This window comes from Aethalodelphis obliquidens, unplaced genomic scaffold (assembly GCF_003676395.1).
Source record: "Aethalodelphis obliquidens isolate GAN/ISIS:26980383/991018 unplaced genomic scaffold, ASM367639v1 scaffold1, whole genome shotgun sequence".
NCBI classification, from domain to species: domain Eukaryota; kingdom Metazoa; phylum Chordata; class Mammalia; order Artiodactyla; family Delphinidae; genus Aethalodelphis; species Aethalodelphis obliquidens.
Window position 1 is genome coordinate 52783824 of NW_020837945.1, and position 16834 is coordinate 52800657.

Consider the following 16834-nt stretch of genomic DNA (forward strand, 5'->3'; position numbering starts at 1 on the left):
ATCATTTTTATATAGCTGGTAGTTAAAATGGTAAGTGTGGGCTGAGATCTCCTAGTGAAAGATTTGGAATAAGACTAGTGGATCAACACAGTATTTAGAAAGTTTTATGTGGTCAGAGAAGAAAAAGTCCAATAAGGGGACAATAGAATTGGCTACAATGTATTAGGAAATTCAAGCTAGAGGATAAGTGCCAACAAAGTCTGGTAGGTAGAAAGTTTTATGTGTTCCTATATGTTTCTAGAAAGATGGAAGGAACAATTATCAATCTTGCCTGCTACAGAAAGTCCAGGACAATAAGGAATAATATTTACCTATAGACACTGTGATGAGGAAGTCATTAGTATCTTAGTGAGAGACTGTCCAGGGCTGTGATAGGAAAGAATCTTTATTACCATGCATTAAGGATGACCACATGAATGACAAAGCCGTGACAAAAATATAAACCAATCTTGGAGAAGTTCGGATGAGGAAGTACTGAGAAAGATTAGATCGTTCTTAGAAGGAAATATTGCCATTAAAGGGAAGTTTGTTTCTTTATAATGGGGAAGACCTGAGCATATTTAAATGCTCAGAGATAAGAGCCATTTGAGAGGGAAAGGTTGAAAATACAGAGTTAAAAAATACAGAGTTAAGAGGTAAGATGGTCCTTAACTAACAGAGCAAGACTCCAGAGGAATCAGGATGGCACAGGCTTATTGGATGACAATAGGTGGTAGGTGGGAAGTCAATGAATTCTTAGATATGAGAGGGAAAAAAAAAGTGAGCTTAGGTTTGTCTATTAGACAGATTTGTAGATTTGGAGCCTGGACATAGAGCTAGATTGTATCTGAAGGCTTCAATGGTATCAGTGCAATTGGAGATAAGGTCTTCTGCCCAGAAAGAGGGTGGTGGGAGTTGATCAAGGAACTTAAGAAGAGAGATTGGAATCTGGAAGACTCATTGACAGAAATGGAAGGAGGAGTTGACCAAGGACAATAAACACATAAACTATTGATGCAGAGGAGCGTTTGAGATTTAAAACTGTGTACGAGAGATGATCACAGTCTGCTTGGTTTGGTAGTTTTCTGCACAGGTTCTCAGTGCCTAGGGGATAGGAGCACAGAAGGCATATTTTAGCATTAATGTAAGTTTGGGTTTTTTGCGTGAAGAAAGCAGCAGAAGAATGTAAGGAAATTGAGTGTGATCTAAGAGTCATTCAGGTAATCAGATAGAGAGCTGGAGAGTAAAGAAGTCAGAGACTGTAGAGAGGCCTAAGTGTAGAGAGAAAATAGAGGGAAATAAAAAAAGATGGGAATCTAAATTGTTAAGGACAGAAGAGAAGAGCCTAAAAAAACAGGAGGTTGTGGCCAGGGATTAGAACTAAAGGGAAATTATTTGGTTTTTTTGGTTTTGTTTTTTTTTGCAGTACACGGGCCTCTCAGTGTTGTGGCCTCTCCCATTGCGGAGCACAGGCTCTAGATGCGCAGGCTCAGCGGCCATGGCTCACGGACCCAGCCACTCCGTGGCATGTGGGATCTTCCCGGACCAGGGCACGAACCAGTGTCTCCTGCATTGGCAGGCGGACTCTCAACCACTGCGCCACCAGGGAAGCCCTAAAGGCAAATTATTGAACAGACTGGGACTAAGATGTGATTTGGCCAAGACCATAGTACTGTCTAGCATCGATCTTAATCTCTATGGCTCTAGGGTGTTCTCATCAGTTACTTCTCAACTTCTGTTCTACTAAAAAAAATTTAAAAAAGTATTACTTCACGAATATGGAGACAAGGTAGTGTGTGCTGTTAAGAGGCTTACCAAAGATAATAGGGAGTTAGTGAAGAGGCAAAAATATAAGTCAGGGTGTTTGTTGGGAAATTAGGTTAGAAGTGTCACTGAAATACTTGAATAAAGTCTTATAATTTTTTCTTCTTTGAGAGATATAGGGGGACTTCCCTGGTTGTCCGGTTGTTGGGACTCTGTGCTCACAGTGAGGGGGGCCCGGGTTTGTTTCCTGGTCAGCGAACTGAATCCCGCATGCTGCAACTAAAGATCCCGCATACCACAACTAAGGCCTGGTGCAGCTGAATATAAATAAGTAAATAAATAAATATTTTTTAAAAAGAGAGAGAGATAGGTTTTATCACAGAACATAGCTGTAGAACTCTATACTTAACTAAGGACGTTTGAAAGAGTAGCACAAAGATGCCCACATTCTGTTTGGTGAGGCATTCAGAAGAATTACCAGCACTTGCCCAATGTTAGGAAGAAAGAAAGAATTAGAGAGAGAGAGCAAGAAAGAGGAATAAGAAAGAAAGGCAATTTACATGTCTAATGAAGTCTATCAAAATATAACAAAATAGAAAGTTGAGTTATGCTGCAGGATTTCTTTTATATCACACACCAAAACATCCTAGAAATCTCTGCCTCTGTATCTTAATATTTTACAAATCCTCTTCTGTCTCTCTTCTCTACCTAAACAAACAAACAAAAAAACCCCCAACTTTCCCTGAAACTCAGACTACAATGGCTAATACCTTTCTCTTCCTTCCCCACTCATCTTCCATGCTCTTCTCTACAGGCAAATCTCAGCCTTCCCCTTCACTAAAATTCATCTTATTGGATTGCGGAAAAGTGAAGGGGAAAATAAGGGAACTGAAAATCTAATAATACGATGATATGTATTTTTCTGTTTGCTAAACTGTTGCTAAATTATTACCAGGAACAGGGCTAAGATATCCACATGTTGTTATTCTATGTTTGCATATTCATGTAGGGAATAAAGAAGCAGACGAAGAGAAATGCTGTTAGAGTCTTTTTTTTTAACATCTTTATTGGGGTATAATTGCTTTACAATGGTGTGTTAGTTTCTGCTTTATAACAAAGTGAATCAGTTATACATATACATATGTTCCCATAAAGTTTCTCTGTCTGTCATTGTCTTTCATGTCTGTGGTATCATATGACAGTGAGCTATCATATGGGCTCTGGAGTTGGGCTGCTTGGGTTTAAATCCTGGCTCTTCCACTTATGAGCTCTGTGCCTCTAGGCAAGTTATTTAGGGAAATTAAATATACCTGAATTTCCTCATCTATAACACAAGGGTGATGATAATAGCATTGAACTCACCGAGTTATTATGAGGATTAAAGGAGATAATGTTGGTAATATACAGTAAGTCCTCAATAAATGTTAATCATTATTACTTTGACTGCTAATACAGAGAAAAGAAGAAAAAGGAGGTCAGAGAGAAGAGAACCTAAATGTGTCAGTTTACTCTAGAAATAGTCTGTGAAATAGAAAGTTATTAGAATTTTTCTTTACATTGAAGTGCTCAAAGCTAGGAAACCAGCAAACCTTCAAGTGTTTTTGACAGTAGGTTCTTCGGATATAAGACGGCTGTTTAGTGGTCCCAAGTAAGATTTAATTACACAATTGAATTCCGAGTGAAGTGAATTAGAAAGACAAATATCATATGATATTGCTCATATGCAGAATCTAAAAACATATTGATACAAATGAACTTATTTACAAAACAGAAACAGACTCACAGACATAGAAAACAAACTATGGTTACCAAAGGGGAAAGGTGGGGGGGAGGGATAAATTAGGAGTTTGGAATTAACATATACACACTACTATATAATATAGTTAACCAACAAGGGCCTACTGTATAGCACAGGGAACTCTGCTTAATATTCTGTAATAATCTAAATGGGAAAAGAATTTGAAAAAGAATAGATACATGCATAAGTGAATCACTTTGCTGTACACCTGAAACTAACACAACATTGTAAATCAACGATAGTCCAATATAAAATGAAAATTTTTTAAAAAGCATACATGAAATATGTGCATATTTCTCCAGGAAGGGGTATCGGTTATCACAGAGAGAACTTCCATTTTATTTGATGACATAGTAGACTATAGGGTTCATAATATAGAAGGATTAATGATAATTGTGAAGATAATACTTTTACACTGTAAAGTTGCTAGTTATAAATTAAAATGATATGAGTGATTAAGATTTGTTAGCAGATGATTATGAACATAACTGCAAATATATGTAATATCTTTAGAATACTTGTAACAAATGTACTGCACCCTTTCAAATGATAAGTTGATTTTTAGATGTGACTAAAAATAGTAGCTGATATTTATTTTATGGAAATATTCTAAGATCTTTTCATGTAGTAATTAACTTCATACTCACAACAACCAGAGAGGTGGGCTCTATTTTTATCACTTTATGGATAAAGAAATTGATGGAGGGTTGAGTAAAATCATATATACAGTAAATAGTGTACTGAAACCCAACCAACTCTATATTACCTCCCCAAAATACTCAACATAGTCCATTATCTAGATTTTTTTAAATAACACATGAATTAAATCTTACTTTACCAAGGACTAGAATAAACTTTTAATAATTTAACTCAAAAATTTTTTTAAAATTCATAGTTGGTGTTTCTGTGTACTTAATGTAATTATATTTGCAATCCAGGATTTTATCATTTGCATTTACCATTCAATAGAAGTTAATTTTCAGAAGCACTCTTAGAGAAAATTTGCCACTTAAAAACCTAACTTTGAAAAAAGTAGAATATAATTTACTGTTATATAAAAACAGAAATTTACTGTTTCAAACAGTACTAGCCTTGAACACTAATCACAACACACTCTTAACTTAAAAGATTAAATTAGGCTTTAAGGGAAAAATAAAATGACCGTTGTTCATGATTATTAATTTGGCTAAAAGTTTTGAGAAATTGGTTTCATCATGAGCCAGGGAACAAACTGATTTATGGAAATATATTGGTCTATTTAATACATAATAGAATAAAACCGTACGTGCAAGTTTTTCTTTTTTTTTTTTTCTTTTCTAAACCACAATCTTTTAGAGGGCTTAAATTTACAGAGGAACCCTGATGAGTAGCATGTGTTGAATATGTAAAGCTGGGCTTGGAAAATTATACTACATATACAAATTCTTTCATATGAAGTAGGATTTGTGTATACTATCTTTGACTTTATTTCATGAATAGGCACAGTAGCATACTTATATTAGTTGCTAAATGTTTTAAAACTGATTGTAGGCTATTAAAGAGGTAGAGAATACAAAAAGAGAGGAAGCAATCTTACAGGTTCAGTATTTTAATGAAGAAGCTGGTTCCTCAATGTCTACAGGATAAACTCTTAACTTCCTACTATACCTGAAGCTGGGCCTTTTCTACAAACCTTACCTGTCTGCTCCACAGCTACTTCCCCTATGCAGGAATAATAAACTCCAGTAAGTATTCCTGGTACCTATAATGTGTTTCATGGAACTCACCGAGTTATTATGAGGATTAAAGGAGATAATGTTGGTAATATACAGTAAGTCCTCAATAAATGTTAATCATTATTACTTTGATTATTACTTTCATAAACTGCTGGTAAAATCCTGGTTCAAGATCTGGTTTAAGAGGCTCCTTTTCTTAAAATTTGCCTTAAGTTGTTTAAGCAGAGTGGGTCTTTTTATCTCTTGAGCCAGTTTTATAAGCAGTCTATGTCATTATTATTATTTTTTTCATATATATATGTGTGTGTACACACACACACACACACACACACACACATACACATCTCATCTAGTTCATTGTGAATTCTCTGATGTCAAAACTATGTTATCTTTGTCAATAAGTCCCAAGGAGAACATATGAGACAAAGCAGTATCTCAATTTATCCTGAGACAAAGCAGTATCTCAATTTATCCTTGTTGAATGAATTATTAGAGATATTTCCTTTGGCATAAAAATAATTAAACAATCCTAGCCATCACCTTCAAGTCATTCTCAGAGGAAATGTCATAAAGGAGAAAAACCTGGGTCAGGATCAGGAATCATAGATTCTTGTCTTGGCTCTCCCACTAGCTCTCTCCTTGGCCTTTCTATAGACATGAAGTGTTCCTGAACAATAACTAAATCATCTACAAAATAAGGACTCAGTTGCTTCTTTAAATGTAGATGATTTTTGGACCCAATGAACAACAAAATAAATACAGAAATTAATTATCTCAATAATGACCAAGGAGTTTCCTGGAAGAATTATTTGTGAATGAAAACTTAAAAAGCATATAATAAGGATTTACACAGTTTCAGAATCTTAAAACTTTAAAAAAATAAATACAAAGCTTCAAATATTTAGCATAATGATTCTACATGAAATTTCTTGAAAATTTACTGAGTTTGTATATTCGCTTTAAAGTCATGTCATGAAATAAGATAAATTCTGTTTTATTTATCTCATTCTTATGTAAATTTTGATTGATATGAGTTGATAAGGCATAATATTAAATGTTAAGACACTTGATCTCAAACAAATCACTTTTTTTTGGTCACAGTTGTCCTTTTTTCTTACATCTTTATTGGATTTTTTTTTTTTTGCAGTACGCGGGCCTCTCACTGCTGTGGCCTCTCCCGTTGCGGAGCACAGGCTCTGGACGCGCAGGCTCAGCAGCCATGGCTCACGGGCCCAGCCGCTCCGCGGCATGTGGGATCCTCCCAGACCGGGGCACGAACCCGTGTCCCCTGCATCGGCAGGCAGACTCTCAACCACTGCGCCACCAGGGAAGCCCCTTTATTGGATTATAATTGCTTTACAATGTTGTGTTAGTTTCTACTGTACAACAAAGTGAATCAGCTATATGTATACCTATCCCCTCCCTCTTGAGCCTCCCTCCCACCCTCCCATCTCACCTCTCTAGGTTGTTACAAAGCACGGAGCTGATCTCCCTGCAACAAAGCACTTTTATAAATACTTACATTTATTGTTGCTTTTGACAGTTTCCCTTAAATATAGGACATCTCTTCTGCGCTTGTGTTTTGAACTAATTGAGTTAAAGAGTAAAGCAGATGAATAATAACTAATAATAATATCACTAATAACTTCAGATAATGTAGTTTTTAGGTCTGTTACTGTTAGGCAAGTAGATTTTGTGCATACAGCTCTTCAGAATTAATCAAACAAGATATAGAAAGTACTGGGAATCTGCAGGGCTTCCCTTTAAAGAGAACGGAGGAAGGAAAGGTCAGCCTATTTCTCCTCCCAAAGATATAGCACTTCTTGTCCGCTGGGGAGGAGTGAATGAGAGGGTGGAGAGAAGCCAAGAGTGTCATGTTAACTGATATACCTTCGCATGGAAGAAGATATCAGTAGTTAGAAATAAGTGTTGGCCCAAATACTATCACCCATAACCTCCAGGTATGTGCTTGAGGAAGAGTTTACAATAAATGTCTAAAGAGATAAATCAGAGAACTCATAAAAATACTTTGCATGAAACCAGGGTATTTATGACTGGATGACAGTCATTAGAGGCAGATTTCTTCTATTCTGATATACTTTCTTGCCTTTTGCTCCTCATTTTCTTGGTTACCCCTTGCACAAAACCCTCAGAAGGAGCATTAGAGGAAGACACACTGGCAGCAGCCAAAGCAACGTTATGCTCATACGTCATGGCCTCTGACTCTTCTCCAGCCAATTTTCTGACCATATTCATGGGAGCTTTTGGAGGACAAGATGTAAATAAGGATTTTCAAACCAGTGGCTCACAGACCGACTAGTAGCATGATTTTTGTGGTATGTTTGTTTGGATATTTACTGTGTGTTTTATTTTAATTATATTTATTCATTTACTTTTGGATCTTAGGTATAGAAAGCTGGATAATTGCACTCCTTAGTCCATAGCATGTTATTATCATATGTCCACGTAATACTTTTTTTTTTTTAAATTTGGTATTCCTCTCTCATTTCTCATATCAGTCTTGTCTCGCATAACCAAGGCAGGATTCTAATGTGTTTGATTTATGTCATTCAATGTACCTGAAATCTTATAAAATATTTTGGGTTGTTTTTTATGTAAACATTTTAAATTTATATAAATGATATTATGCTGGAAATCTCATTCAATTTCTTTTTTTCTCAGTGCTGTGTTTTATAAATCCATGTGCTATGCGCCACAAACCATTTTTATAAAAGTTGAATCAGTTCCCAACATTTACAAATTAGAAGATTTTTACATACAAATGCAGATTGTTGGTTTCTCTTTGAGTCTATTTCTGCATGGCAAACAATCACAGGACCTTTATTGACTGCTGCCTTAAGAAGGAGCATATACTTTCTATTTTTCTGTTAGACACTAGTCACTCATTAGCTGTTCCCTGTAAGCATTTCAATCTGCAGCCTCTAGAAGCTAAGAAACATGAACATGGCTCATGGGACACTGTGGCCTGTTAAACTCTTATATTTTCCTTCCCTTCTCCCCTCCCTTGTTCCCATCACTAAGTCTCCAGTTTAACTTCTAACTACCAGTATCTTTTCCTTGGTTATTAGCAACTTTTTCTTGAAGGACAAAAAGTGACTCTAGGATTCCTTTCCATTTCCACATTTGTATATAATTCAGCCCTTTTTCTCCATTAGGCCCTTCTACTGTTTTCTATGTGAACACCCGTTCTTTTACCTTTACTCAAATTATGCACTTTGTCCTCATTTATGAGATGCCATCTCCATCAGTAAATATCATTCCCATATTTCCATTAGAGCCCTGTTGTTTTTCACTCTTCTATACTCTCTCATAGTACTCCCTGTTCTATCACTGCTTCTAAAACCAGAATCCCCTACACCCTCACACATATTTCTTCTTTTGAAGTAGTATATACATTCTGCTTTTACCATTCATTCATTCCTTCAGCCATTCAGCCAGTCAACAAATATTTATTGAGCTACTACTAGGTGCTAGGAACACTGTTCTAGTTTCTGTGAATACAGAAATAAACAAAAAACAAACAAAAAGAATAAAGTTATCTTCCTATTTCCATCCTCATAACTCATAGAGGATATCAATAGTTGGGAATATGTAGTGGCCAAACACCATCACTCTTCCGCACCATTAAGTGGTTTTTGTAACTGGTTGGAAAAAATGTATGACTGCTCTTATTGACTTTTATAATTTTCACCTGATGCTTAAAAATAGGTTGAAAATACACTTAGGTCTTAACATCTATTAGATTCCTTAATCAATTTGGAGAATTGTAGGTTTAGATTTAGTTCCAGGTTGATTTTACTAAGTTTACTGCAAAGTCAGCAAAAAGCAGTGGAAATAATATACTCAGACTATGGATAAGTGTGGGAACTTCTCCCTAATATCTCCCTATTTCTTTGTGGAGCCAAATCCTAAGTTTGGTGGTCACTACAGGCAATATAGAATGAGGAATACACCAGGTCAGAGGATCCAGGCCATACTTTGAACCATTAGGCTTGGGCGGGGGGTGGGGGATGGGTGGTTCCTCACTATGCCCCAGTCACTTACCTTTCTGTTCTATTTCCAATGTGATACTAGATCCACAGGAGGCCAGGCCGTGCTGACCACAGTAAGCGAGAAATTTATTATTATCAGAGCCTCTCACTATCTCTAGATGAGAGGAAATCTGCCTTGTAAGTGTTTGAGGTGAGAAGGTCACTGATAAGGAGGTTGTAGAACCTGCATTAAATGGTAGATCTCTTCCCTAAAGGGGGTAGAAAGAACACATTTGAGAGAGTTCTCTGACAATTTACTTTGTGCATCTGGCGATGTAGTCCCTGGCCTCAGTCCTGAATGACCAGAAACAGGGTGTTAGCCATTGAAAGCTCTTTGTCTTTTCTTAATCTGGTTCAAGATCTGGTTTGTGAAAGTCCAAGGCAAGACAAGCTCAAGACAAAGAATTGTATATACCTATAGGAAAACTGTATATACCTATAGGAAAATTGTATATACCTATGGAGATTTTTATATACTAATTTTAAGTTGGATATCAATGATTTTTGTTACTACTACAGCTTGAATTGACATTTTTTTGTTAATATATACAAGATATTTCTGATACTTTGAAGTTAATGTCTTTCTTTTTTTGGTGAGCATTGTTTAAAGTAAGAAAGTCAATAAATCAACTTAACAATATCATACAAACCTACCAAATGTATTTGTTCTCAGTTGGTAACTGAATCCTATTCATGCATTTTATTTATAAAAATAAAATTTTTTTCATGCTAGTTTCAGAGAGACAGGATATATTAACGAAGTTGCTTTCTATTCTGTGACAGGCTCTAATGTTTACTGACTACCTACTACGTGTCAGGCACTGTACATGTTGCTGTACATATTCTATTGAAATTAATTCAAGTTAAATTAAGGATGGGTTAGTATTTCTATTTTAGATCTGAGGATAATTAATATCACAGAAGTAAGTAAGCTGGTGGAGATTACATAGATAGTATGTGGAAGAATTATAATTAAATAATGATATTAAATAAAGCCTACACACACACACACACACACACACACACACACACACACACACTTTGAAGACTAAACCAACTGTTCAGAACTTGGAAATGAACGTATCTGATTCCAGGTCTCATACTTTCCCCATTTTAATAATGATAGTGTTATAAGAAAGAGACAACCTGCCTTGATTCTCTTCCCCAGGGCTGGCATGGCTAGGTAGGCTTAGCCAGTGTGATTTGAGGGGTTCTGGGAAGGAAGGCTTACTCAGACCCAGACTATCTCTATACAAATCCCCATCTGAAAGGCTTCAATTTAAGAGTCAATATCAATAAAACTTCAGGGAATTTGTTGATCCAAACCATTTCCAGTGGTGACAGATAACAGAGAACACAGTCCCCAAGAATTAAGACAAAGGACAACATATAGGTTTTCCCCGGGAAGGGAAGCAACAGGTAATACTGAGAAGGCCATAGAACAGACGTGAGGCAGCAAACAATAAGCTGCACTTATTTACAGTTTTCTTAAGTTTTCTCTGCTCAGTACATGGAAAGGCATCAGTTCTGACCTTTAGAAAAATATTAGGTTTTGATATGATATTTTCAATTTGGTATAAAAATCATTTAAGAATGTAAACGTAGTACCCTACGATGTCTTAATTTGCTTTTTTTTTTTTTTTTTTCAAATAAAGCATACCTGCTTCAGATGTGTCAGATGTGTTCTCTTCTGGTAACGTGTGTTATCTCAAGGTCAAACAAATCCCAGCAGGGAGACCACAAATACACAGCATTATAAATGACCTCTGGAGAACAGAAAAGTGAATATTAATCAATTGTAAGCACTCCAAGACAGCAGGAGACTCTTTTGGCTAGCTTGCATGACACTTCTTCTAATGGCATGACTACTTGACAGCTCTTTCATTCTGGGGAAAAAAAAAGTTGAACAAGAGTCAGGGAGGTCATAAGCGAAATCAAAATCTCAAAGGAGAAATCAACCCCCAGAAGTACTCTTTAAAAAGATGGACACTGTATCCAATGTGTAGACATGTTACAGTGACTCATATTTGATTTTAAAGTATTATACAATCAGCTACTAAGCATCAATAATTTCAATTCAGTGAGGACAATGAAGATTTTTCAAAAACAAAGACAAAACTAGAAAGATTTGCTCCAAGCACTTAGTTAATTGGGGGGCAGCAAAACAAAGAAGAACAATTAAATTATGGTTTTTATTTATTTTTTTATTATTTTTATTTTTTTATTTTTATTTTTTCTTTTTGCGGTACGCGGGCCTCTCACTGTTGTGGCCTCTTCCGTTGCGGAGCAAAGGCTCCAGACGCGCAGGCTCAGCGGCCATAGCTCACGGGCCCAGCCGCTCCGCGGCATGTGGGATCTTCCCGGGCCAGGGCATGAACCCGTGTCCCCTGCATTGGCAGGTGGACTCTCAACCACTGCGCCACCAGGGAAGCCCTGGTTTTTATTTTTATTTTCTTACCACTAGCAATATAGTCATTGGTTTTCTCTGTTGACCGAAAAATCCGAGTTCCTATTTATAATTCATTCATCCACTTATTCCTTCAATGAGCATAAAAAACTTAGCTCTACTATATGCTAAGGACTGTCAAAATCACTAGAGTGAAAAAATACCAGAAGAGGAACTTCCCTGGTGGTCCAGTGGCTAAGACTCTACGCTCCCAAGGCAGGGGGCCTGGGTTCAATTCCTGGTCAGGGCCCACGTGCTGCAACTAAAAGATGCTGCATGCCACAAGTAAGACCTGAGCAGTCAAATACATAAATAAATATTAAAATTTTAAAAATACCAGAAGATAGGAGAGATGAGATGGAAAGCCAGAAAAGAAATGGAAAGTTTAGTACCTGGAGAAGGAGGCAATGTGTAGGTCAGGAGAAGATGCCTGTCAATGCGGGGGACACGGGTTCGAGCCCTGGTCCGGGAAGATCTCACATGCCACGGAGCAACTAAGCCCGTGCGCCACAACTACTGAAGCCCGAGTGCCTAGAGCCCGCACTCCGCAACAAAGAGAAGCCACCACAATGAGAAGCCCCTGCACCACAACGAACAGTAGCCACCACTCGCCGCAACTAAAGAAAGCCTGCGCGCAGCAACGAAGACCCAACGCAGCCATAAATAAGTAAGTAAGTAAGTAAATAAAGAGAAGGGAAGAAACTGAGTGTCAGGGGTACAAGGTTGAAACCCAAAGAACAAACAGGTGGAATGGTGAGTACTGGACCTTCCTCCATAAAAGAATCATCACCTGTCTGTTTGCACTTTTGATGTCTTGCCTACTGTAGTTGCTGGGCTTCCATACTTGTGGAAGTTGTACAATATCCTGCACCAAGACAGTTTAAGTGAAAGTTTCTGTGATTCTAGCTGTCATGTATCTACTTTGTATGTTAACCTTAGTAATTACTAAATGCTGATCAGAAATGTTGGTCATTTTAACAATGTAAATTGAATCATATTAACATCCCAGCTAAAAAATGCTTTAAAAACTTCCCATTACACCTGGAATAAAATTCATCCTCCTTAACATCACCTATTAGGCCTTATGTGATCTGGTCCCTGACTACTTCCCCAATTTCACTCTCAGTCACTCACCCCTGACTCTCCATTCTCCATGTGCATTCACCTCCCTTTAGTGCCTCAAACACAGAGGCCAAGGCTTCTGCTTGTGCTCTTCCCTTTGCCAGGATTTCCCACTTCCACACCCACCACCCTCCATCTGACTAACTTCATTCATCTTTGCAATTTGATTTCAAATGTCCCTCCCTTGATGGTTCTTCTAACCATCAACTCTAAAACAGTCAGTCCCTCATTTTCTATCATTGAACACTGTCCTTTGTTTTTCCTTATAGCACTTGTTCAGATTGGAATTGTATGATAGTATATAATGCAATTATATTATAAATTACCTAGAGTACCAAAAGCTCCATAAAAACAGGGACCATGTTGTTTTTCATTTACAATATAATGCATGATTTATAAGAAATACTAGATAAATGTTTGTTAAAAGAGTGAATAAAGGCTAATTATGAATGACCTTGAAGAATATGGGTAATTAATTATTACATAATACAGGCAGGATTTTAGAGTCAAAACATTATTTTGAACTTAAGGTCTCTAGAGAGAAATTTAATAAGTACAGTCCATGGTGGTAATGCCTGAGCTGGATGACCTCCAACTGTCCTAGCCACATTTGTCACCTTAGGAGTCCAGAAAAGCTGGGTCCAGTCTTGGCTTTGTGGTCCTGTCCCTTTACTTCTTTGGGCCTCAGTTTCCCAAAGTGTTAAATGAGTGGTTGAACTGGATGGCCTTTGTGTTTCTGTATAAAAGAAAATCACATCCTCATGCACGAATTTTAGAAAAAATTCCAATGAGGCACTAAGGATTTTAATGCTTAACAGTCTCTTGCTGTGTCAAGTTGCTGGCATGGTGTCTGAAAGTTAAGGACCCAGGTCTATGTACTCACTTTTCCGCCATTCATTTCACCTAAAGAGCATATCTTATCTCTCCATGCAGAGATTAGAAACATGTATGGGCAAGCCCTCAAAGAAAGCAACCATCTGACTTTCTAGGCACCCTTAGCACTTCAGCATCTAGGTTTGGCACGGAAACACAGAACTCTACACGGCGGCTGCCTTCACTATCACGTGTGCATACTGAATAAGACATTTCTGCTTTACAAGAAGCAATTTCAGAAAGTCAAACATTCAGCTGCTCTAATTTCATATGTCGCTACCTTAAGGAAGTATTTTATAGGCTATTTCGGACTTCTTCCTTTTTTTAGCCTGTGCTCACATACTGTAAGAGGAAAAAATCCGCAATATATGAATGCATGCTTACCCAATGTGTTTGTTACTGCTAAAATGAACTCTTTTGACTCTCAAAGTACTATTCTGCTGAAGGACTGGGCCACCCTTTCTCAAAGTATCAGTGTTGTAGAGTACCTACCAGGTGGTTTGGCATGTTTATGTAACCACTGTTGATAAAGTTCAGTTCATAGCCAGGAAATAATAGGCCGTCAACTAAGGTTCACAGGTGCAAGTCTGATAGAAAAATCTGTTACTGAGCTCACCTGTGATTTATGTAAAGAAATTTTCTGAGTTGAAACATGACTTAAACTGAGAACTACAAGGCGTCACAGACTCATTTTACAATCTAGGAGAAGGAAGTTTTATTTCTAGTGTTTTCTATCTTAAGAAAGAGAAATAATAATATCAGACACATGTCTTGGACTTCAAAATAGTCATTATATTTGTGAATTAGTGGGATAAGCCCTGATCTGATAGATCCTTTGTGAATACAGAGCTAAAGAAAGCATTATGGATATGTTAATGGGTGTCTAATGATTAGATTTGGAGTGAGGCAGTTTCATAAATTACTATACTAGTTATGGGTTGAAATTGAATGAAATAGCACTGGAGGTACAATTGGACCCTGGTGGAACCCATGACTTTGGTTTACACTGCTTCTCTTTTTGTCTGGAATACGCTCTGTGCTTTTTCTTCTAAGCATGAATATCAGACATCAGCATGAACATCACCTGCTCTATAAAGCGTCTCTTGACTTTGCCTCTCCCAAGCAAATTGACCACTTTCACCTACCCTTTTGTCTCCATTGCCTCTGGACCCAGCACACACGCCTGTTATAAACTTTAACAACTAGGTTTAATTGATTCCTTTTTTGGCAGTAAGTCTCAGGAAAAGAAGTCACCATCCTGTTCCTCTGTTTACCTTTGACTTATCTCACTACTATAAACCAGAGCTAAAGAAGATGAATAAAGCATTTACCCTGCTTGGGAGTTTCCAGTATGATCAGACCCCTAATAAATGTCATTCTTGATACCTGGTATTAATAGCTTGCCAAAGATGAAAGATTATTCTCAGTGGAAAACCAGCTTTGGAGTCTAGGAAAAAATTAAGAAGTGAAATGGATTTTGTTTCCCTCTGCTTCCCATTCTATATCTTTCTTGCACACCTCAGATTCCCAGAATCTTTATGTTCACTTTAGGGATTCAGAGTCTTCACATGAGGTACCTAGACTAGGTCTGCCCTTCCCAGAAAAGCCTCATGTCCCTCCATTTTCTTTCTTTTCTTCTAATTCCAACTCTTCCCAGTGAAGACTTCCTATTGTACAGTAAATGTTTATGCTGGGTATTGTTCTGATTATCTGAACAAAGTAATGTATATTACACAGTGAGGTATAAATTATTGATGCCTTATGGGGTATCAGTAGAAGACCTTGAAATAAGAGAATGTGTGGGCTTACAGGGAGATACTGTTCAATTTGACCGTGAACTACTAAACAAAAGCCTATCTACCTAAATCTTCTATTTTTGTTTCCAGGATAGGATAATAAACCCCTTAGATGAGACTCTCATCTCTTTTACATTCAATTTCCTGAAGGGGGAAGAAAATGCTCTCTGGGATTTGGCTAGACAAGGGGACCAGAGATGACTAATTTAAAGATTAGTGTTGCCTGTATTTGGCACTGTTTATATTCTATCTCACATCCTTGGTATGTTTACATATCCTAATAACCTCTATTTATTTTTTGAATAATCTTGTTTCATAAATAATTTATAAGTTTCACTAGAGTAGTCTGCATGGGTTACAAAGTATCTTCTGGATTAAGTTGAGAATTTTAAAGCCTAATTTACCTCCCTAGTCTCTTGTTTATTTTGGCCAATTCATGAAGTATACTTTCCCCCAGGAATATAGAAAAGGGAAAACAAATAGGTGTTTTATTAAGGTGTTGTAGATAGACAAGTAAAAAGATAGAAAAGTCATACATCACCCATATTTGAATTTTGGTCTTAGGTTTCAATGCAGGGATACACCCATGAACAGGTTATCCTCTGCACTGTGAAAGTCATTGGTTCAACCATCCCTGTGCGATTGTCATAACTTACGGCTGCTGGATCTCCAAATAGTTGGTTACTGTTCCATGAAGTCATGAAGCCTGGGATGACTGTCATACTATCTGACCAAACCAGCTTGCCTCTCAGCCCTACAGTGGTGTCCCCTCCTCCTCCATGAGTGCCCCTATAATGCCCGCTGTGCTTCAGCCATCCTCAAAAACTTCTCCATCAAAAGTAAATTTTTCCCCCTTAATCCACTGCCCCAGGGATTGTTGCTCCATTTCCTCCTAAGATCCATTTTAAGAAAAGGTTGTCCAAAATCATTACTGGAATCTACTATTTGTTCTGAGGAAGACAGACAAATATCAGAACAATTTATACTGAATTGACTTGGGTCTCTTCCACCTAACATTATATCACATGTATTTTCCTATCTTATTTTATAGTCGTGTAAAATGACTCCCTTGGCTGCCTAATATTCCATAGTATAAAATAGTATGTTTTATTTTACCAATCTCATAGTGTTGGATATTTAGTTTCTTTCTAAATGTTCACTGTTACAACAAATGTTCAGCAAAAATTTAAATATTAAAACCCTCTATTACCTGACTTTTTCCATGCTTTTTTATTGATGACTTAAATGTAGTTTACTTGCAAGGTACTAGTTGGTACACTAATTGACCT